The 24,769-nt window shown below is 45.4% G+C and overlaps 1 protein-coding gene across 4 annotated transcripts in view; it reads right to left on the bottom strand.

Annotated features, from left to right (window-relative positions):
• Positions 1–24,769, bottom strand: part of GNB1L (G protein subunit beta 1 like) — a 501,997-nt gene that overhangs the window by 397,914 nt on the left and 79,314 nt on the right. For all 4 annotated transcript variants that reach the window (XM_078667934.1, XM_078667935.1, XM_078667937.1 and 1 more), the window contains one exon: positions 3,215–3,296. The gene's annotated coding sequence lies outside the window, so the exon portion shown is untranslated. The remainder of the gene's footprint in view (positions 1–3,214; positions 3,297–24,769) is intronic.

Genomic DNA, 24,769 nt, shown 5'->3' with positions numbered 1-24,769 from the left:
AACAGTTCCGGTCCCTCAACCGGGTCTAGGTCAATAATATTAATTCTGCAAGTTGCATTAAAAATAACTCCTACCCCTCCACCCCTCCCATTAGGCCTAGGGAGATGTAAAAATTTAAACCCAGGAGGGCAAGCACAGCCAGGATCAACCAGACAGTCAGAGTGAGTCCACGTTTCAGTCATGAAGAGGATATCCAATTTGTGTGTCTCAATCATCAACTGGATCTCTATACTATGCTTTGGCAGGGACCTCACATTCAGAAGCCCACATTTCAAAAGACTGTCAACAAGAAAGTCTGCTCGTGGGTGGGCCGTATGTAACAATCTGAATGTTCCTTTGTATGCGTGGAGCTTACCTAACTGTATGAGCATCTCTCTCGAGCAAGGGGGACCAGATAGTTGTTGATCAGTCTCTAAGAGGCCAAAACAGGCAGCGTAACTGGCGCTGGGCGCTTCCTTGGCGCGGATGGGCGCAGACGGGCTTGCCTTTGGCCCACCTTCGGCGCCCCTTTGGCGCGCCCGCTGCGCCCGCCCGCTGCGTGGACGAGATGACGTCGTCCTTATATCCAGTGTTGAAGAGGGTGGGATGCGGCCAGCAACTGGACCGCAACCCTTTTCTCCGTCCAGTATGGCGGCTATCAGCACTCTCTCCTACAGCGTCAACACATAGTCTGCTGTGCTGGGAGATGAGATGTAATCGGCAGTGAGGCTGCGGTGAGGCTACTAATGTTAAAAACTTTCCCAAATTAAATAAGAATGCAAAACAAGATTTCCGAAAATGCACACTTTAAAAAGGCACGCTAGCCTCCGGCTTTCCGCCTCAGAGGTGAGCCCAGTCAGATTCAGCTGTATATATAGCTGTGTCTGAACTGGGGTGGCGAAGTGAGCTAAAGAATGATGATGGATTCAACCCAGATCAGTTGACTGGGGGTGAGTGCTTGCATTGTTCAACACTCCGTCCATCGTCCCCTTTGGTTTTGCTGTGCTGTGGGTGATAGCCACAAGCAGTGGCTGAGTCGTCATTCTGCACTAATGGAAAGATTTGAAAGGTCTACGGTACAGGAGGCAAAGTACGTTTGTGGATGTTTTTTGGTTCATTTTATTCAGTCTGCATGAATTGGAGTTGGTCAGTGTAAGAAACTGGGGTATTAGTTGGGGGGGGGTAGGTACCCACCTCGGGTAATGACCACAGTTCCGGTCTGCGTGTACCCTCAAAGTTACTAAATTAACCTAAGCTCAACACCCTGTTAGTTGAGGCACAGAGAAGGCAGCTGAACTTAGAGGCAACGTGTGAAGTATTTATGCAGCTCCAAAACAGTAACAAAGTCAAAATGCAATACAAGAAAAAATCCCAAACAAATGGATAAATTAATTACAAAAAATAGCTCCAAAAAGCACAATGTGGCAATGATAGTCAAGGGCTGCAGTAGAACAAGACCTAGGCGCAATATGACACAAAGCGCGATTTAGTCCTTTAGGTACCAATCCACTACAGGAGTACACTTCTAAAGCCCCCCAGAGCCTAAGGAGAGACATTTAGAGAGTCGCACCCTACCATGTTAACCCTGGTGTCCTCCCACATCTAACACTAAAATTCAGTGTTATGCAGTCCCTGTACCCCAGCAAACTCCAAGACCAAAGTCTTGTAAAATTCGGATTTTACCAAGAAGACAATGGATACACACAAAGTGTTTTGGCATTCTGTTTCCCTTCTTTGAAGCGCACCCCAAATGTTATTTGTAAACCCAGCAGACCTGTCAAACAGGATGTGGCCGAGACTCATGCGGGATCAGAAATAAAAAGGAGGCGGAGCCTGAGTGTCTGCGATGGGGTGCTGCGGACATGTGGGTAGCCCTGCGGCCAACCCCACAGCGAGCGACCAAAGGCAGCAGGGGGTTGGTTGTCCATGGGGGTTGTGCACAGAGACTGGCCACAGGTCAGGCCTAAAGGTCAATCTCACGCTACACACTGCCAAAGGTTGCGCACGGCAGGGGGTTGGCTGCAACAGAGGTAGGGGAGTTGGTCGCCATGCTTTGGCCATGCACAGCGGGGAGTTGGCCTAACGCACGGTAAGAAAATATTTCTCTACGTTAAACCCTAGAAATTCACTAAAAAACAAATGTTGAATTCACATTATAGTTAAGTATGGTGGTAATATCTTAGTTTGTACTGGAAAAGAGCCTCAGAAATTAACTGAAAAAATAAAGATTTAAGTGACACTGTAGTTAGGTGAAAATGCCAGTTTAAACAAAATGTTTCATACTAAATCTGATTGGGAACATACTTAAATAGTACTTGGGGTTTCAGAGAGAGAGAGGGTGAGAGAAAGAGCTACCAGGAACTTCTCCCAGGGGTGGGCTGTGGACTTCCCCCATCGGCCGTCACCTACCCAGCTGACGTTGGGCAGATTTTCCTTTGTCTCTCCGTCATATTATCCCTCCTACTCCTTTACCCTACCCCATTACCCCTCTACGCTCCATTTATTTCGTCCTCTATGTTCTTGAAATGTTTTCCCGTTGAGACCTAGCTATTTGGCTGATGTCCGGTGGAGCTACCTGATAGCTAGAGAGGAGATGGGTTTTGGACTTCCCCCTCAACCGTCACCTACCCAGCCGGACTTTGGGCAGACTTTCTTTCGTCTCTCCATCGTATCTCCCCCCTACCCCTTTACTCTTACCCCCTTCCCCTCCACACTTCACTTATCTCGTTTTCTATGCTCTTGTAAAGTTTTTCTAACAACTGATGTAACTTGTAACTGACGTAATTTTGTAATACCTCATGTAAAGCGCTCTGATACCTCCGGGTCTAGCCAGAGCTTTATAAAACTCATCAAATAAAAAATAAAATAAAATAAAGCCTGTGAGTGGCCAGGATTCACCTTCCAACAGGAATGGGGTGAACATAGGGTGCAAAACAAGTGCCCCTAAGTAGTCTCACAAATGAGGGAACTAGAAAAAACATTGGACAAAAAAACAAATAAAAATGCAAGATGTCAGGAAGTGCTGCACACACTGCAGGAACCTTCACCCTCACATTGATGGTTGAGAAAACATCATCCGGCCTATCACTGGGAAGTTGAGGGGGCGAGGAGGGACCAATAACATGTTTTAGTTCAAGCCGGGCTCTGCATAAACTGTTTGAAGGTCACTATGAAGGTCTGCTCACACAACACAAATTTATCACACAATACAAATTAAAAACAAATGCACACATACCTTTCTAGAAGACGAACTTATCCTGGTAGAATTGGATGGTTAAATCTTTATGCAAAGTCCAGTACACACCAGATCACAGGGCCTAGGAGCAAACAAGAGCTAAGAGTCACACGAAAGTCAAACCGATACACCGACAACCAAACTACAAAATACAGAAGACAGGCTCGAAGCTGAGAGCAGTCGCTGATACAGCATAAACTTTGAACACAGTGATTCTGATTCACATAATTAAACATACTAAACACTTTGGTTACCTAAACACCCACTTTAATCCAAGCACCACCTACTACTCACACCAACTCCTTGGGATGTCTTGGGAAACCTTAGGATATCTGGCATAAAATAACTCCTAACAAACAGCAAAACAAACTCAATTGTCAAAACTTCTCTTTTAATGTGGTTTACTAACGCCTACATGTTTACCTGCATCTATTGCCATTTTTTCTTTATATCCGTACACATGTTCTTAATCCAAATTTAGGACCTCATTAAAATGGCAGTCGGATGAGCGTACAACCGTCAACGCCGGGGGCAGGTGCCCGTTTGACAATGAGTCGGTGGTCCCACCTGCCCAATTACGATAGTGTGGTAAATAAATAAATAATACCTCTCTTTTTGAATGCATAAATGAATAACAGATAGCTCAATAAATAAGAGTCAAGATTCGAGGTAGTAGGAGTTTTTGCAGGTTTAATACAGCATAAAGACAGGGACAGGACAACCTGCACAGGAATAGGATGGCAAGCCCTGGCAGCGCTGCCAGGATCTGGACAAGAAGGCTAGGAAGGAATAACTTTTTAATAACAGTACATGAGCATATATACATAACGCAAACACATAGCATTACATCGCAATAGGCGTAGCAGTGGGAAGAGCAATAGGCGTGACGCGTAGCAGTCGCGAAAGATAAGGGTGAAAAGAGGTGTAACAGGGCGTATACATAGACATGTGATGCAAACGTAACAGAATATGTCATGAATGGGGTGGAAACCATGGAGGGGGCTACCTAAGGAGCCGGGACCTCTAACCTGATGGTGCGCGCAAACTGGCAATGACGTGTTACTAGGAGAAGCTGGGGGCTATGAACTCTGTGCTAGGAGCAGAGACTGAAGTCTGGAGAGTCAGGGCGACATGTACCTAAGCAGTATCTAGTATCTGATGTTTAGAGAGAACATGTTGATGGAATCCAAAAGTTATCGGGGTAAAGGCGAACAGACTCTAAGACTGGAGCATGCATTATTCTACATGTAGTGCGTGATGAAGAATATTAAATGATCATTAAATGCAGTATTTTTCTTACATGGAGACGTAGAGGCTAGACAATGACGGAAACTATTGATGCGATTCAGTAGCTTTAGGAATGCAGAGAAGGAGGGCTGTACTGATAACTCGAATCATAACATACTCTTGGCAGACTCAGAAGCAGAGCCAGGCTGAACCGGGCACTGTAAGGCAGGAAGTAAGTGAAGGGTCGAGGATACAGGTGGGGGCTGTATCGCTCCTCAGCGAGGCTTCAGGAGACAGGAGCTGAATCTGGTGTCCAGGCCCTTTTGAGGCCTAGAAACGGAGATTTTACAATGAAATAACGTGCACACTGAGAAACGTGGCAACGTAGCTTTACATAGGCCTGATATTCGTAGTATTCACGAGAACTGGAAACTGACATACTAAAGGTGGACACAACTATAATTGCGTCTTTAATCGAACATGGGGAATAACATATGCATATTAATCATGCACAGATAACATATGATGGATGACACGTAGGGACACAGAACATAGCAAAATTTACTTTTCCACATTCCCTCCTTGTCACTACGTTTCCATCAGGAAACATCAATATTCATGATACCATCTATCATTTCATACAGTATCATTTGTTCGTCTCGAATTTTCTTGGAACGGGATTTAGAACGGGGCTTGGGACTAGGAATACAAGAGGTAGCACAAATGCCGCAAATCGCAGGGCCACATTGTATACAGAGGCAGCAGCTAAATATGATCGCTACTGCAATACCTAGAAAGGACAAGACTTTCCATCCCCAGGCGGAAATTATATTCCAGAACCAACCGGACCATGTCCAGGTGCCTGGATTTTGGTGTAACAGATGGGCAATTTTATGAAGTCTGGTTATAGCTGAATAAACAGACGGCGCGTTATTTGGAATGAAAATGCAGCAACTAGATCCGATGACTCTACAGGCCCCGCCCCTATCGGCCAATATGACGTCAAGGACGAGACGATTCTGGAGCACGACAATTCTCATAAAGGATTGTTCTTCGGTTAAATTACTTAGAGCAGAAGTAGTCTCAATTACTACTGCTTCAAGGGTTCTGGTTAACCTACGTATCAGTTTACTATTCACAACTGTACCTAAATAAGGGAAGACACCTTTATTGATATCTATATATTGTTCTAGAGCAGTTTCAGTATAATCGACAATCGGGAGGTTTCTCTTGTGTCTAGTATGTACTAGGTGGGAATTCCTATGGTAGTCGGGTGGGGCTAGAAAAACCGGTGGCAGTAGGAAGGCAATGTAACAGGTTCCCTCCCAATCGAGGGGCAGACGAACATATGCGGTCTGACCACAAATAAAATAAGAATGACGTGAAGCTTTGAAAATAGATTTCCTACTGTCACTATACTTGACAATAGTAGTACAATCACTATGTCCTACGTGTGTAGAACCATTATTTCGGACACATAATTCGCCTTTGACTGGTAGTACTGAAATTGCAGGTAAGTCTGGAGTAGTATCAGACTGAACATTCAGGACCATGAAATTCGAAGAATAATTACCTAAATTATACACTTCATTTTCTAGATCTAACCCGGTTCTGTGGGGGAGACCTTGCTTGTCTGGAAAACACGTACTGTTAAGAAAAGACATATCTGTTGAGGATGACGTTAACGTGGACCATGCTCCACACGAACCATTATGTGAAAAAGGATAAGGAAAGAGTGGCAGAACTCCCTTCGGTGTCTGAAAAGGGGGGAGTCGACCACACACCCAACAATTAGTGGCATTGCTGGTCTGGTGTGAATAATGTAACATGCGGATGAAAGAATTATTTCGCATAGCGAGGCGGTAAGAGAGTTCATGAGGAGGCAGATCACTAAACGTATGCTCTATTTATTTATTTTATTTTATTGAATTTATATTGCGCACAGCTACCCATAAAGGGTTTCCCGGCGCCAGGGACAGCCTAAAGAAGAAAGATAGGTAATTGCTGAAACAGGAAAAGCAGAAGCATTTGACCAACTAAAACAGAAAAGTTTTTAGCTTTTTGCGAAAAGCCAGGAGATTGGTCTCCGTTTTGAGCGTCAACGGAAGAGCATTCCACATCTTCGGCCCCAAATGGGCAAAAGAGCGGCCTCCCATTTTTGTCAAGCGAATTCTAGGAATTACAAAATTGGCTTGATTTGATGACCTAAGGGGACGATTTGGCTGGTATAGCCGGACAAGATTGTGCAAGTATGTGGGAGCGGAACCCTGACGGATTTTAAACATAAGGCACAAAGTTTTAAAAGCTACACGGTCAGCAATTTTTAACCAATGAAGGTCACATAGGGCTTGTGTTGCAGACATTCTGCGTGGAACATTGCACAGAAGGCGGGCAGCTGAGTTCTGCACAACCTGGAGTATATTCATTGTAGCTCTATCAGCTCCCAGATAGAGCAGATTGCCGTAGTCAATACGGGACATTACAAGAGCCTGGACAACAGTTCGACGAGTAGACTCAGGCAGCATCCATAGGATCTTCTGCAACCAGCGTAGAGTATTAAAGCAGATTGCAGCATTTACATGAGAAACTGGAAAATACAGGTAAAATGCATAACTGGTGCAGTAAATCATAATACTGAGAAATAATATGAAACTTAGAAAAACGATACATCGGATTGAGTTTTGACTAACTCTCTCACCATGGGGGTCTATTTTATACATGTCAGAAACAGTCTAACCGTTTCACCTAGGGGAGGACTTAGACAATCAAACTGGCTGACTTATTTTACTAGACCGGAGTTTCAACTTATACTCCTGCTGCGGAGTTTTCTCTAACGGGGAGGGTGCAGTATCATTGTTCTTTGCGGGACAGTCCTTAAGAATAGTACTTTGGTAATCCTTTGAATCCTGGGAAATGTTCTTTGAGACCGGTTTCAGTCCATAAAACTTCTTTATATGTGAAAGATGCACCCAGCCTTTGCGTCCCTCCAACTTCACGGCTGTACGTGTGGCGAGGAGGACCTGTCGGGGCTCCTTCCAGCGAGGCTCCAGCGGACTTGAGCGGTCAAAATTTCGCACCAGGACCATGGATCCTGGAACGATTTCATGCGGTGCCACCTCGGTATTGTCTGGAAATGCGGCGGCAACCTGTGAACGACAAGAGTTGAGGGCAGACATCAAGGAAGCTAGGTAATCTGTCAGCATATTACTTGAAACATCGGTAATACTTCGGGGTCTGGGTGTACCCCACATGTTAGGGGGGCGGCCGAAAACGACCTCATACGGGGACAGACCTGATCTGGAATGTGCGACCATGCGCATATAGAACAAAGCGACTGGCAGAGCTACTAGCCAGTCCACACCTTTCTCCTTACATACTTTGGCGATGCGAATTTTCAGGGTCTGGTTATGTCTCTCTACGAGACCTGCTGCTTCAGGATGGCGTACACAATGGAACTTCCACTGGTACCCTAACAAAAGGGAAACATGCTTCATTAACTCTGAGGAGAATGGCTGGCCGTTATCAGAATATACGACCCTAGGGAGTCCATAACGGGGGAAGAACTCACGAACCAACTGCTTGGCAGTGGTCGCGGCTGTGTAATCTGGGACTGGATATGCTTCTGTCCACCTGGACAAAGCGCATACAACTACAAGGACATACTTGAAACCTCGACATCGCTCCATCTGAATATAATCCATCTGGAGGACTTCAAAAGGGTGGTCAGGAGGTTGGAATCCACCTTGTTCCACCGGGACACTTTTACCTGGATTAAACTGACAACATATCATACAGGTACGGACTTTCTGCTTGGCTGCAGCTCGTAGATGCTTGTTGAACCAAATGTTCTGGATACTGTCTAACATAGCTTTTTCTCCTAAATGTGCTGGACTATGTGCGGTATTGATAATGACTTGAACCATAGAGTCGGGGAGAAACCAAATGGCTTTTCCTTTCGTTAACCATCCTTGATCTGTCTGGACCCCTCCTTGTTCGGACCATTTCTTGATTTCTTCGGGAGTAGCATGTAACTGGATATCTATGACATCTTGAGTAGGGTCCTTAACTGTCATACATGTAGTCGGATCTGGAGTGTGTGTCATGTTAACTGGAATGTCTGGAGTCTGTGCTGTAAGCTTGGCTGTGCGATCTGCTAGATCGTTACCCTGGGAAATAATGTCAGTAACTTTCGTGTGTGCTTTGCATTTCATGATAGCAATGGATGTCGGTAAATGTATGGCATCTAACAGAGCTTGAATAAGGAGACCATGCTGAATCTTGGTTCCATGAGAAGTCATGAAACCTCTCTCCTGCCAGAGCACTCCAAAGTCGTGTACGACTCCAAATGCGTAGCGTGAATCTGTGTAAACATTAACTTTCCGGTTCTTAGCGTGTATGCAGGCTTGTGTCAGAGCAACTAGCTCTGCTGCTTGAGCGGACAGGGTGTCAATACGGTGTGTCTTAATAACTTCGGTGTCGGTAGTCACTGCATACGCGGCGACTAGTTCTCCTGTACTTGTTCTCATACATGAACCATCCACATAAAGTGTCAGGTCGGGATCTGGTAACGGAATATCTGTCAGATCTTGTCTTGGCTTTGTCGTAATATTAACTACTTCCACACAGTCGTGTGTGTCCGGACTTAAAGTAACTGATGGTAACAGTGTAGCAGGGTTCAGGATGTTGCAGCGTCTGATTTCTATGTGTGGCTGGAACAGTGTCAATTCATAACCTGTTAAACGTGCAATTGTCAAGTGCTGAGTCTGTGTTCGGTTTAAAAGAACTTCCACGGAGTGTGGAACTTGTACTGTCAGGGAGTGTCCTAATACTATGGAATCACTTTGTCTGATAGCTAGTGCTGTGGCTGCAACTGACTTGAGGCACGCAGGGAGAGCCTGGGCTACAGGATCTAATGTGCTCGAAAAATAGGCACATGGCTTGTATTGTCCTGCTTGATCTTGTGTGAGAACAGATAATGCTGTACCTTCACGTTCTGTGACGAAAAGTGTAAAAGGCTTACTGTAGTTTGGTGTAGCTAGAACTGGAGCTTGACATAGGGCTTTCTTTAACTCATTGAAACTGAGTGTATGTTCAGATGTCCAAGGGAGGACAGTCGATACGGCTGTCTCCTGTGTCGTTAACTGTATCAGTGGCTTAGCTAGAAATGCATACTGAGGAATCCATTGTCGGCAGTAAGAAGTGAGGCCGATAAAAGCACGTACCTCCTTCTGGGTCTTGGGCTGAGGAAGACTCGCTATTAACTGGATACGGTCAGGTGTCAACTGCCTACCCCTCTTGGACAGTAAGTGTCCTAAGTAGACCACTTGCTGGACACAGAATTGAAGCTTCGAAGGGGACACCTTGTGCCCCATCTCGGCTAGGAAATACAGAACCGTTAGTGACGCTCGCTCGCAAGCACGTTCAGAACGGGCTGTGATCAATAGATCATCGACATACTGGAGCAGGGCAGTGTCAGTTGGCATGTGAATGTTGTCCAGTTGTCTCTTAAGTGCTTGACTGTAAATACTAGGACTTTCTGTGAAACCTTGAGGAGCTCGTGTGAACATATAGCTCCTTCCATTTAAACAGAATCCGAAAAGAAACTGGCTGTCTGGATGAATGGGGACACTAAAAAATGCGTTCTTGAGGTCTATGACTGTAAAAAATGAGGCTTCTGAATCAATGGCTGCCAATAGGGAAGAGATATCTGGGACAACTGGGTACTGGGGAATAATACATTTATTAAGCTCTCGTAGGTCAATCACTAATCGATATACTGGGGGTGCATTTGGATCAGTACGTTTCATAACAGGAATGATCGGAGAATTGCATATATTGGAGTCAGTTTCTACAACCACTCCTTGAGCGATGAGCTCGTCAATAATTTTGGATAAGGCTGCTACAGCCTCAGGTGGCAATCTGTACTGTCTGATTCGTGGTAACACTATACCTGGCTTGAGAGTCACACGATGGGGTGTGATTTGCATATAACCAACATCAGTTGGACCTTGCGCCCATAGATGCTGCGGAACATTGGACAATCTGGGATCAAAATCTCGTAATACATAGTGACCCTTAAAGTCACGCAGGAACAATCGTATTCCCTCTGGGGAACAGCATATAACTGCACCTAACTCTTTCAGTGTTTTAATACCTAATAGATTCTCTGGACATGACTTAGTAAGTAACAGGTCAGTAGTACGGGACAATAGAGTAACTGGCTTTGATATTTCATTTACAATGGGTTTTCCTGAAAATCCAAGGGAAACATTTCTTGAGCCTGAGAGCGGAGCCCCTGGAACTTCGGCGTGGCTAATTGTGGTCCTACTTGCCCCTGTATCAATCAAAAACTTTCTGTCTTTCCCTAATACTTGACTGTGAACATAGGGACCTTCTTGATCTACAGGTATCTCGATGAGAGGCAAGCCTACCTCCCTCTCTAGGCTGTTTCATGAATATGGCTGATATTCTGGATACTCAGACTGTGCATACTGGTACATCTGCTGTGTAACGTGCTGTGTTGCAGCGATGGGCTGCGGTGCTGTAACTGTCTGTGGTGCATTCTGTGGCTGAGGAATCTGTGAAACTTGTTCTTGTCTAGGCGGACGTGGTCTTTCTTTAGTCTTACCAGTAGCTATGTTGTGTTTCAGAACTGCACACTCGTTTATAAAATGACCTGGCTGTTTACAATAATTGCAGTTCCCTTTAACGGGAGCTGCAGGATGACTGGCTTGATTCGGACCCCTCTTCTGACTGTCTTGAGGAACAGATTGTGCAACTAGTACTTTCATTTTCGTGTCTTTCATACATTTTCTCTCGTGTTCTTGCTCTTCTCTAATTCTATTCTGGTGGTATTGGAGCATCTGTAACATCTGGGACGGGGTATTAGCTTGCCAGGTACTTTCGACTTTCAAAACTCGATTCTTAATTTGTTGACTTGAATTCTCGACTAATTTAGTAACAAAAAGGTGAGGGTATGACTCACTACTTGTCTTGAGGCCACTGTTGATGCTAAAACATTTCTCAAATCTAGAATAAAAATCACTAATGTCTTCGTCTTGTTTCTGTTTACAGGCTGAGATTGCATCCCAGTCTTCCTTTTTCGTTGTTAACAATCTGGGTAAAACTTGAATCAATAATTCAGGTAATTCTTTACATTTCGCTCCAAGACCGGTACCTGGTACTCGCGCCTTATCTTCAGCTTCTAGGACTGCCCAATCGATCTTTTTCTCTCCCACCTCCCATTCTTTTTCCTTGAGCTTTTCATACACCCCTGCGGGCAGCAGAACCTTTAACATTTTAATTATATCTGGATACGTGTATTCTCCCATACGGAGCATGTCTTTTAATTCTCGATGGAACCCTGCTGGATCTTTATCATGACAGGGGATTAATTTTTTCATCTCTAAGAGTTCCATCTTTGTGATCGGGGTGTAAACAAACACTCGTTCTAGTTCGCCACCCGTTCCTCTAACTGGGTGGACTTCTCGTAACGGATTCTGTCTCTCTATGTAAAATGGTTTATTTTCTGGGGGTGAGACATGAACAAAATGCGGGTTCAAAAACGTTCTATATTTGTGACGCTGTTCTAGAATGACACTAATTAAATCGGTACCTAAACCTTTCCATCTATACTGGAGTAACTCGTTCAGGATATCATGTAACGGGCCTGGATCAGAGTGCTGACCCTCATACAATGTAATGAGGTGCTGAATCATATACATACCCGCCAGTCGTTGCTCGGCTGGGGGCATTTTCAGAAACATTTGTGCCACTATTTCGTCTGGAAAAGTGGTAGAATCAGTAGTCCATCGGACTGCTGATCGGGCTAGTTCTTGTTCATGCATAGTACTTAACTCACTATAACCGATTCGTGATTTCAGAATGTGATCGGTAGCTTGAAACACTTGTTCTAGAGAACCTTGTTCTGGTGATAGATGATGGAAAGTTGACTTGTGTTCTAGGCGTAAATGGCGATCTGGAAATCTAGATTTTCCTACATACGCTATTCTGGCGGGATTCTCGTCGTCTACCTCTTCAGTATCAGAGTTACTTTCTTTCTCGCTTACTTGTGCTGCTTTACGCTGTTCGTGTAACTTTATTATTTCTTTACGGATTTTCTTGTACATACTTTCCATAGCACTGATGGTCTTGTGCTTACCCTCGGCTATATTATCACTCCACTTTGTCAGGGTTCTCATTTCGGCTTGATCTTTGGACGGGTAATCTTGTTCTCTTATTAAACAATTAATCAAAAACTTTAGTATCATGAGCTGGATCTCGGCTTTCCTTTGAGACATGACTTCGCCAATGCTTTCTGGATCATCCCCTGTACGGATGAAACGATATATTCTGTCTAGATCTTCTTTCATATTCGGTAGGGTGACTAGATACTCGGCCACCTTTCTTACACGTAATGAATATAAAACCATATTATCCTCGCCTGGGACTGGATCATAGCCGCATTCATTAAGGGCTTTTCTTATTTCTGCTACAGACTGATGTCTGGGCGTACGCTGTGACGCTTGTGCATGTAATTCGGCTGACGTTAAACGCTTATGTGGCAGCGGGGTCTGAGGAGGACCTCCTCCTGCGGCCCCTAAACTAGAATCGTCGACTGATCCTCTTCGTACTAGTGTGGCAGGAAATTGAAATGCGGGCTGAACTGGTATGGCGGGCTGGACCGGGGGGACCGTAACAGGTACTGCAAGGGGTACCCCGGTGTCTGGAGAAACGGGGAGTGCCTGATTTACAGGGACTGGCGGAGCGCGAACAGGATTTGCGTATTCTGGGACTGTGTCGTCCAAATAGGACGAAATGAAAATATCAGCTGCGGTCTGTTTGTGACGTAGCTTGGTCGGAACTAATGGTGGCGGAAAGTTACTGGATGCCTCCGGGGTCGCTTTTGGCCGGCCCTCGGCAAGAAGAGGATACATACCCTTAATAAGAGCATGCCTCTGTCTGTCTGACTGTTCGGTTTTAACTCGTTCACCAATCTCGATTAATTCCCTTTCTTGGGCTCGTTCCAAGGATTCTCTACTTAATTCTGACTTTCTGATTTCTTTTTCGGTTCTTTTATGAGATTCTTTGCGCCATAACTCGATGGCATCTTTCTGTGACTGTCTGGCTTTCTTTTTCCATAATGCTTCTTCTACTCTCATGATGCACTCGGCATCCCATGTGCCTGACACAGGCCATCTATACTTTTCCTCTAACTGTTTGGTATACTCGACCCATAAATCTAGATACAATATGGCGCTTATGCCATGCTTCTGATACATAAAATGACCTGGACTGTCCCTAGGCGGGACAGGAACTGCTGCTTCTAGCAGACCTTTTCTAGTTCTCAACTGACGCAGTTTTGAAAAGAGCGGCATGACTGAACTATAATCTGGACACAATACGATACACAATAAACACGATAACTACTTCACACTCATTCCACGACATCAAGATACATGAAGAACATTCAGAATAACAGTTCGAACAGAATACTACCTGGAATACGGAAAACAGAATACATGAATTTTCTCGAGAACAGAACTGACTAGAACAGAAACTAGATGCACTGCTGAAACAGTACGAAACTTACCGGTCTCATACAGAGACACGTCAGGACCCGTATCCACCGGAGTGGACACTTCGTTTGTGGGCTTGTGTACCACCAACCCACGGACCAGAGTCAATTAAATTGACCCTGTCTAGATACTACCCCAGTAATGGTACTCACCGGGCAGTAAGAACGGAAAGCCTCAGACTGGACGGGACTGCTTGGACGCCGGACGGACGAACTTCGGACTTCTGTTACGGGTGGGCCTCCGGATACCTCGGACCTTGGACTCTCGGCTTGGGCTCTGGTCGGGACTCGCCGCGTTCCTCCACCGTCTCGTCTGGATGCTGGACCGCCTCCTCCGTCTCCTCCGTGGGCCTGAGGGATACTTGAAGCAGAAATATCTGCCGGTGCGCAGAAGAGTTCCGTCACGACTGCAGAGGGTCAGGGGGTCGGCGTGGCTTCACCGACGCGTGGGGAAAGGGCAAGTCCCTGTTCGGGCGCCATTATGTGGTAAATAAATAAATAATACCTCTCTTTTTGAATGCATAAATGAATAACAGATAGCTTAATAAATAAGAGTCAAGATTCGAGGTAGTAGGAGTTTTTGCAGGTTTAATACAGCATAAAGACAGGGACAGGACAACCTGCACAGGAATAGGATGGCAAGCCCTGGCAGCGCTGCCAGGATCTGGACAAGAAGGCTAGGAAGGAATAACTTTTTAATAACAGTACATGAGCATATATACATAACGCAAACACATAGCATTACATCGCAATAGGCGTAGCAGTGGGAAGAGCAATAGGCGTGACGCGTAGCAGTCGCGAAAGATAAGGGTGAAAAGAGGTGTAACAGGGCGTATACATAGACATGTGATGCAAACGTAACAGAATATGTCATGAATGGGGTGGAAACCATGGAGGGGGCTACCTAAGGAGCCGGGACCTCTAACCTGATGGTGCGCGCAAACTGGCAATGACGTGTTACTAGGAGAAGCTGGGGGCTATGAACTCTGTGCTAGGAGCAGAGACTGAAGTCTGGAGAGTCAGGGCGACATGTACCTAAGCAGTATCTAGTATCTGATGTTTAGAGAACATGTTGATGGAATCCAAAAGTTATCGGGGTAAAGGCGAACAGACTCTAAGACTGGAGCATGCATTATTCTACATGTAGTGCGTGATGAAGAATATTAAATGATCATTAAATGCAGTATTTTTCTTACATGGAGACGTAGAGGCTAGACAATGACGGAAACTATTGATGCGATTCAGTAGCTTTAGGAATGCAGAGAAGGAGGGCTGTACTGATAACTCGAATCATAACATACTCTTGGCAGACTCAGAAGCAGAGCCAGGCTGAACCGGGCACTGTAAGGCAGGAAGTAAGTGAAGGGTCGAGGATACAGGTGGGGGCTGTATCGCTCCTCAGCGAGGCTTCAGGAGACAGGAGCTGAATCTGGTGTCCAGGCCCTTTTGAGGCCTAGAAACGGAGATTTTACAATGAAATAACGTGCACACTGAGAAACGTGGCAACGTAGCTTTACATAGGCCTGATATTCGTAGTATTCACGAGAACTGGAAACTGACATACTAAAGGTGGACACAACTATAATTGCGTCTTTAATCGAACATGGGGAATAACATATGCATATTAATCATGCACAGATAACATATGATGGATGACACGTAGGGACACAGAACATAGCAAAATGTACTTTTCCACAATAGGACCGCTGTGCAGGCAGTAGTAAAATGCAGTTTTCTACTACAGCTTGTGCTGCGGCCCAGGAAAAGGGCCGCAGCACATGCTGTAGTAGAAAAAAGAAGTTTGTGCACATCCCTGCACCATGTGCCAGACACCATAAGGTGCCTGGCACACAGTGCATGGATGTCTGGGGGAACTATATGTGCTCCCCAGGCCACTTAGTAATGGCCCATGGAGAACAGGAGCCTTGCTTGGGGCCCCAAAAGTCCCTTTCCGGCTGCCTTTTTATGAAAAGGCAGCCGGACCAGTCACTTGACCAGTGACTACAGCCACGCACAATAGGTACTGGATCATTCGATTAAAAAAAATTCTAGGCAGTGGTTAAAGTAGATCATTATAAAATGCCTAATAAATTACTGCAAACCATTTGTTAAAAAAACATTACGGTTGTCTCCTAGGTTACTAATAAAAAAGTGTAAAAAGTATCAGGGAAAAAAAAGTTAAAGGGGTGTTGTCAGTCTGAGGCAAATATTGAAAACATTGAAAACTCCTAGATTATGGCTAGATGCACAACCATAGCACCTTCAAATGTATTGCTCGTAGCTATAGATATGACATTAGATTTTTTATGATAAATTACATCATTGATTACATCACTGACGAGACACACGACCATAAATGTTCACATCCATTTCCTGGAGAAGGATGTAAAGCCTTTCTTTTATATATAACCTCTGTATAGACATCTGGCTACTAACAGTGGTACTGCACCCCAGAATCTGCAAGTAAAGCTTTCAAGAATATCTCACTTGTGGGTTTAACTGCAGTATCCCTTTGTCTTTATACAAACTCTGCATAGACATCTAGTTGCTAACCATGGTATTGCAGACTGTCAGCCACATAAAAAATGTTTGTGCGGGTACCTACTATTTCATTGCACAATTAAAGCAGAATATTTCCATATATATTCTTGGAGGACATATAGTGACTGACTGTGATACTTCGGGTTTCAGACTGCATGAAATGGTCATGTCCTTTAGGATTTTCCTGTCGTGTATACCCCATTTTGCATACATTGTCCCATCCACACGACAATAACAATTCTAAACAGGTGACCTTTTACCTAGTAGCTTGCTCCTTTCTCTTCGATACCGGGCTCTCGGTACTTGATCATAATCCCTGTACCCGACGTACATAAACATGTCCTCAGGCATGGTATAATTATTCTGTATAAGGGTCACCACTTTTTTCATCCTTGGCCAACAGCCAGTTCTGTATGATTGCATTTGTTTGGAAAAACATTCATGATTGTTTCCAAAACATTTATGGTTGTTTTCAAAACATATTGATCCTAGAAGAAACCCTGGAGTGACCACTCCAGTATATAAGACGCTTATTCCCCCCCTGCAAATTAGAGGAGAATTCCTTCCAAGCTGATACGGGGTCCTCCACACTGAATCTTCAACACATATGGGTCTGACATCCATTGCGGGGTGTCATCCTCGATGCTGAGACGGGGTCCTTCGTTCTCAACCATCAGGTGAGGGGGCTGGTTCTTCCCTAGGGGTTTCTTGGCTACGGAAACACATAGCTACACGCATATACATGCTACACATACAGACCTAGGCTAGGTACATTTAGGCAAATTACTTAGGGCACGCATTATAGGAATATGGAAGTGATACCGTTTTTATCTGAATTACTAATTACTAACAATTAATTGACATACAATTCATTTTTTAAATTGTTTTAAATTAATTGTATATGAATTGTATGTCAATTGTTTTAAAATACTTATGAATTATAATAAATTTATGTTTTAATTTGATACATTAGTTTTGTCATAAATTTCTGACCAAAAGTATTTAGGCTGTCACTCGTCCATGCAGTTATAACTCTTTAGAAAGTGATGAAATTGCATAGTGTCACTCGTTTGAGGTCTCTTATATGTGTGTAGGTGGTGGTTTTGCCATTAACAGATTACAACGGGTATTCCCTAACATCATCTTCCTTACGGGATTATTTGGGACATTTCTTTGCTTTTTTACTTGATTCCCCTGGTCCCAGACCTTCAAGATAGGGGGCCTCCTATACTTTCTTTATGCTATATCAAACTACATGTGGCACACAAAGGTGTGTGTGTGTATTAGCCTGGCGGGACAAGCATAGAATATAGATTGTCTTAAACCAGTGTCATTCTGAACAAATGTTGGTGGTATGTGAAAAAAATGGAAGCAAAAAATCTGTGCATGTGTTTCCCAGTGTTTTGTGTCTCTTTGGTTATACTGCAAAAGTGCGAACATAAGATTACTTTCAAAGGAAATTCCACTCCTGTTACACAAATGCTTAAGACTTTAGCCATTAGTTTGAGGGATCAGTTGTAAGGGAGGTTGGAGGAAATGGTTGCTCCGGACATAACAGAAGTAGAGTCTGCAGAGCAGGTATCGCCCCTTGTGTTGTCTAAGAAGAGTAGAAGCAAGTTATGTTTATGTACTGACCTGAGGGCTTTGAATAATTGCATCTTAACTCAGAATTATCTGCCTACTAACTACTGCTAGATGATTTCCACATCATAAGTCGCAGCAGTTTTCGCCAAACTTGACCTTAGGAATGCATATCACCAAGCAGAAGACCCAGGATATCAGAGTGCAGACTACATTTATTACTCCTTTTGATCTTTTTTGTGTTAAAGAGATGCAGTTTACTTTAGCTTCAGTTTTCTCAGTCTTTCAGAGAGCCATATTAGAAATGAACAAGCACTTAGAGTAATGTGTAAAATGTTTCCAAGGTTACATTTTTGTCTACTCTATGGACATGGAGTCTCGTGTGGTCAGACTGCATGGTGTATTCATGGTTATTCAAGGCACGTTTGGTTTATGTGTGGACAAATGCTCTTTCTCTCAGGCAATAGGTGACTATCCAGGACTCTCCAATGCATCTGAAGGAATAGTGCAGAAAGAAGCATTTGTAAATGCAATTAGCATGGCGACTGTTGTCTTACACCAAGTTGTGTGAATCCTGCATTCAAATGTGAAGTACTTTGCTGGCAAGTTGGACTGGTGAGTGAAATAATCCGGAAGGGGCATGACTTTGTGTGGGTGATTGCCAGCAGGGAGCCTAGGAATCTATCAGAAATGCCATTGCTAATGCTCCCAGATTAAAACCTTCCTGGGTCAATAAAGAATATATCATTACAGTGAACACCAGCTTCAAGGGTTGAGTGCTGTTCACAATGTGCAGGAACCAAAGAATGAATTCAAACATAATAACATCTGCTGTGCCAGAAGCACAGATATGGAAAAATGGGGAATGTAGTTTAAACCCAGACTAGGAGTATGCTAAAGTGGAAGCGTTGGTCCCCCAACTTAAAACTCAATGGCAACCTGCAGATAAAAATAAAGACTGCCATGAACATTTTGGAAGATGCAGAAATTATGTATCGAGAAGAAGAGGGAGAGAAATGCGCAAGTGAATAAAATCATACCTTTATTTTCCCCTTTTGCTATAAAAGTAAATCTAAATGTTCTTTAGGAAAGTCTATAATTAACTTAAACTAAGGTGAAAGAAATAAAGAACAAAAAAATGAAAGAACTTTCGTTTGGTTTCTGAAGATCCTTTTGTACAGGAAGAATGCCTTTGCCTCAGGAACTTAACCTTCCTCTGAACACATGTATTCCAGGAACAGCTGGCTTGTGTATGAACCATTGATCACTTTAAACATTATGTGTGAGGACACAAATTCATCCTCACATACACCTTTAGCACCATAATAACCTACGAAGGAAGGGTGTCTGCTAGGACATAGATAGTCCAGCTATGCACAAAGCCTGAACAATATCATTTTTCGGTCAACTATGTACCTAGGAAAAATTGCTCATCTCGTGTGCTTTTAGCCGACAACTTGGGAAAGAGGCAAGTGAAATATGAGGAGGTTGATGTAGTCTCATTTCTTTAAAATGAGGAATCAGTAATTTTTAGTTTTTTTTTAAGGTAGCTGCAGACGACAGATTTAAGTCTAACATTATTTAAAGAATATCTAACTGATGGGTGGCTATCTCATTTTGTCGCGGGGCACAGGAACTGAGCATAGCAGGAAATCTCGTCATGAAAGAGGATACATGCATTGCAAGTGAAAGCATTTGCCTACCATTTTAAAAAGTAGGCACCATAATAATATGGGCATGCTTTCCGTTAAGAATCTGTTGAGAACTTATTATTGGTGGACGGGGATGCCAAAGCCTGGGTTAGATAGTACAAAAAATTTGCATACGATGATAAAAATGTGTCTACTACCTGTCTGCCCATTCACCATGTTCTGTGGCCCGAAAAACCATGACCAAAATTAGCATTTGATACTGTCAGACCATTCAGTGTCTTGCCTGCTCACATGAAATATGCTTTGGTATTAAAAAACTGTTTTGACTTTCTTGTAGGAGGTCTTCAAGAAAGAGGGTTTCCATGAGTATCTCTTCACAGACAATGAGGTGCAAATGGTGCCTGAGGACATGAATACATATATTCAAATGTACCACATCAAACATATTATATTTGCCCTTTGTTATCCCCAGTGCAACAGACAAGTAGAAAGGTTCAACGGTTATTTCAAAGATAGTGTCACGCTAGCTGTGCAAACTAACACTGCATGCATAAACACCTTCAAGGGACGATTCTGGGCTTATATCAGCTGCAATGCTACCATCTCAGTTAATCTTTTTTTTCCTTCAGAGGCAGACATCCCATGTCACAAGTGTGCCCATGGTAGTTGAAGAAACAGCCGCCAAAACTCAATTCACTCATGGAGATGATCTCTACCAAACAGTTGATGGCAAAAAGGGTGAATACTATGCAACACAATGATGCAATGAAAATCATCAGAACATGTAAAATAGTCAGAATCAAACCACTCCACAACTGCATTAGGATAAGTCCATGTACCCATCACACATTAGAGTGGTAAAAGTGAACAAGAGAAGTGTGATTACTCAGGATGTAAAATGTTGGCACATGAGAAGGGTTGCTAAATTTAGCAAATGACTCCCAGGTCATAATTCAGATACTGATAAAATCAAGGACAAAAACATTTAGTCACAAGGATGATGTTCCTCTAATGAGGTGTTCGAGGTTGAAAGACATAGGCAATGTTCTAGCAGGGCCTAGCGTTCCAACTTTGGAGTGGTCACTGCTGATCTCCTGGATGTCCCTTCTCAAAGTGACGATGATGGAAACCATCACAGATAAGGTGAAGACACAAAGTAGTGAAGGAGCTCTTGTGGAGACCTTTGTAAGATTAGTTTGTCTGTATACAGCATCTCTCGCTATTGTTCTTGTGTGTTATGTTTTACATTATGTTAAGATGTTGTTGATCGTCAAGGAGGCGGGGGGCGTCTATATATATAAATAAATAAATACATACACATACATATTGCAGCCCCATCTGGCCTGCCAATGTCTATGTCTGATGGATTATGTGGTCTTTGTTTCCCACTCATCCTAACAATGCTCTTGTTTGTATGTTTCAGATCTTTCTTGATGGATTGGACGGCATTGAGAGTCTGCCAAAAGATGAGTTAAGCATCTCTCAACATACATATATTTCCTAATGTGCACACAAGAGCCACTGTGATCAGGGCATATTTACATATTATCTGAGAAGTGTCTTCTAATAAAAAGAAGACTTCACCGCCTTTGTCTCTTTTGTTTGTTTGTTTGTTTAAGTAGTGGCACCATCAGTGTGGGTTAACCACGCTCGTTTACAGAGATCCACCATCATCAACACCCCTGCACTAGTCGCGAGCGGGACACGTCGGAGAGGTGTGGAACATCCTTTCGGTGTTGGTCACTCCAGCTCCCTACTTTTGGGTAGGGATGACTGCGTGTTCAGGGGTGCCCCAAGGGTGGCAGAATCCTACACTTGTCTCAGCTGAGTCAACTCCAGAGTAAGCTTTCCCAAAAACTGCTCCCTTCTCACTGAAGACACACTGGCCCCATCCCCAGGGAGCCTGATGCTCAGCTCATTGTAAGGGACCGCTTCCCATGACTACGACTGCACTGCCCGCTTTCCAGACTGCGGCTCCTGGCGTCTTCCCTCCATTGTTCCGCGTGCACCGGCTCCGTGCCAACCCTCCTATGACCCACCTGAATAGTTTAACAGTAACCAGATCCCTGGCCGTCTCCTCTTCTCTGGAAAGACAACACAACTGTCTGAGCCTCTGGAGACAAGTGGGGTCTTATATCCACCTCATTCATCTGGTGCCCTGCCTTTGAACTGGTTCCACTCCACTGGCATCCTTGTGCATGTGTGGGCTCCAGCCCTGTGCACCACACTCTAGGGCCCTGTGCAGCAGCAGAAGGGCTTAGCTAGGGCCACTTCTTAAGCCCCTCTGAAAGCTGCAAAAGCCATCAGTACAAGTCAGTACAGTGAGGTCACCAGAAAAGACAAGCTGGGCACCAAAGGAAAGATTATACCAAAGGAAAGATACAATTCCAGCTGTCTGGGAGTACTGTTACCATCTCCCCATCACAATAAAGGACAATTACTGTACTTGTGTAGGTCTGGCCAGGAAAAGGCTGCTAGGGCCTTTGTAGGGACGACTTTAGGGTGTGGGTTCGGGACAGAGCATGGAGTGGGATGTAGGCCCATATTAACCATAGCATTGTTTAAACGGCCCTCGACTTTAGTCAAATGCCCATCCAAATGTTAGCTCTGAAAAGCGACATGTCACCTGTGACACATACCTGAAGGTTGACACTTTTCCTGTAATACCCTGTACATGTAATGCTTCAGCAGAAAACTGTGTTCAGAGAGCCAGGAAGGAATGAGTGCAGGGCGCCCAGGGTTGTCTCCGGTGTGCTGTTGCGCTACAACAAATAATCCCTATACGATAAAGAAAAATCATGGCCAGCGTAAAAAAAAAAATGTGTACATAGTAATTACACCATTATAAAATAAAAATGATACTGCTTATTGATCTAAGCTTAGTTACACTCCATCTTAGTTTTTCCAAGGCCACCCCCATCTCAACTAGCACTTCCAGAGAGGGTCTTTTCCAGACTTGTTTATTTTCTAACCACTGGCTCATCAGGCTCTCCTTGCCAGCAGGGGCACTATATTCCACTTCAGGTTCCCTTCTACAGCCATGGTCGAGCTGGCTCAAGTGAGATGTAGCAGAACTACAAATCCCAGAATGCACTGCTTTGTAAAATGATTGCCCAGGACTGGAGCATGGAGAAGCTTGGTAAACGTTCAGGTGCAGGCCAATGCGCCATGTCTAGGGAGGCCGCCCTCCTTCCATTGAACATTCTCCATTTGTAGTTCTGCTTGTCTCGCCTTTTAGTTTGTGGTTATTGTGGCTCATGTCCTGGCCCCTCACTGCTCGTGGGAGCTTCCTCACCTTCACAGGGACCCCAAAATCCAGCTGACAGATGTGGTACACATCTGGTAACAAAAGAACCAATCTACAAAGCTTTTTCTCCTCAAAACTGCTGTAGAGCATATTAGGGTGAAAAATGTTTGTTACAGATGTGCAAATTCTCCAAGCACCAGGAGAAGCGGAGGCACAAACTGGCGCGTGCACCCGTCCCACACACGGTTTGTGCTCTGAGGTGTCAGAAGCTGCACCTGGCGTAACTACCCCACCTCTGCCCCGCTACTATAAAGGTGCAGGGGGTCAGTGGAGGCTCCAGCACTGTCCCTGTCTGTATGTAGACCCCAGCCTCCTGGGTACCTACCCCACCCCTGCACTGCTCCTAAAAGGTGCAGGGGGGGCCCCAGCACTGTCCCTGTCTGTGTGTAGACCCCAGCCTCCTGGGTACCTGCCCCTGCACTGCTCCTAAAAGGTGCAGGGGGTCAGTGGAGGCCCCAGCACTGTCCCTGTCTGTGTGCAGACCCCAGCCTCCTGGGTACCTACCCCACCCCTGCACTGCTCCTAAAAGGTGCAGGGGGGGCCCCAGCACTGTCCCTGTCTGTGTGCAGACCCCAGCCCCCTGGGTACCTGCCCCGCCCCTGCACTGCTCCTAAAAGGTGCAGGGGGGGGGGGGGTCAGGGGAGGGCCCAGCACTGTCCCTGTCTGTGTGTAGACCCCAGCCTCCTGGGTACCTACCCCACCCCTGCACTGCTCCTAAAAGGTGCAGGGGGGGCCCCAGCACTGTCCCTGTCTGTATGTAGACCCCAGCCTCCTGGGTACCTGCCCCTGCACTGCTCCTAAAAGGTGCAGGGGGTCAGTGGAGGCCCCAGCACTGTCCCTGTCTGTGTGCAGACCCCAGCCTCCTGGGTACCTACCCCACCCCTGCACTGCTCCTAAAAGGTGCAGGGGGGGCCCCAGCACTGTCCCTGTCTGTGTGCAGACCCCAGCCCCCTGGGTACCTGCCCCGCCCCTGCACTGCTCCTAAAAGGTGCAGGGGGGGGGGTCAGGGGAGGGCCCAGCACTGTCCCTGTCTGTGTGTAGACCCCAGCCTCCTGGGTACCTACCCCACCCCTGCACTGCTCCTAAAAGGTGCAGGGGGGGCCCCAGCACTGTCCCTGTCTGTGTGCAGACCCCAGCCCCCTGGGTACCTGCCCCGCCCCTGCACTGCTCCTAAAAGGTGCAGGGGGGGGGGGTCAGGGGAGGGCCCAGCACTGTCCCTGTCTGTGTGTAGACCCCAGCCTCCTGGGTACCTACCCCACCCCTGCACTGCTCCTAAAAGGTGCAGGGGGGGCCCCAGCACTGTCCCTGTCTGTATGTAGACCCCAGCCTCCTGGGTACCTGCCCCTGCACTGCTCCTAAAAGGTGCAGAGGGGTCAGTGGAGGCTCCAGCACTGTCCCTGTCTGTGTGTAGACCCCAGCCTCCTGGGTACCTACCCCACCCCTGCACTGCTCCTAAGAGGTGCAGGGGGGGCCCAGCACAGTCCCTGTCTGTGTGTAGACCCCAGCCTCCTGGGTACCTACCCCACCCCTGCACTGCTCCTAAGAGGTGCAGGGGGGGGGCCCAGCACAGTCCCTGTCTGTGTGTAGACCCCAGCCCCCTGGGTACCTGCCCCGCCCCTGCACTGCTCCTAAAAGGTGCAGGGGGGGTCTGGGGGGGCTCCAGCACTGTC

The sequence above is a fragment of the Lissotriton helveticus genome, chromosome 11 (genome assembly GCF_964261635.1).
Source record: "Lissotriton helveticus chromosome 11, aLisHel1.1, whole genome shotgun sequence".
In the NCBI taxonomy this organism is placed as follows: Eukaryota; Metazoa; Chordata; class Amphibia; order Caudata; family Salamandridae; genus Lissotriton; species Lissotriton helveticus.
Note: the sequence above shows the minus strand (reverse complement) of the source record. Positions and strands in the feature narration are given on the sequence as shown.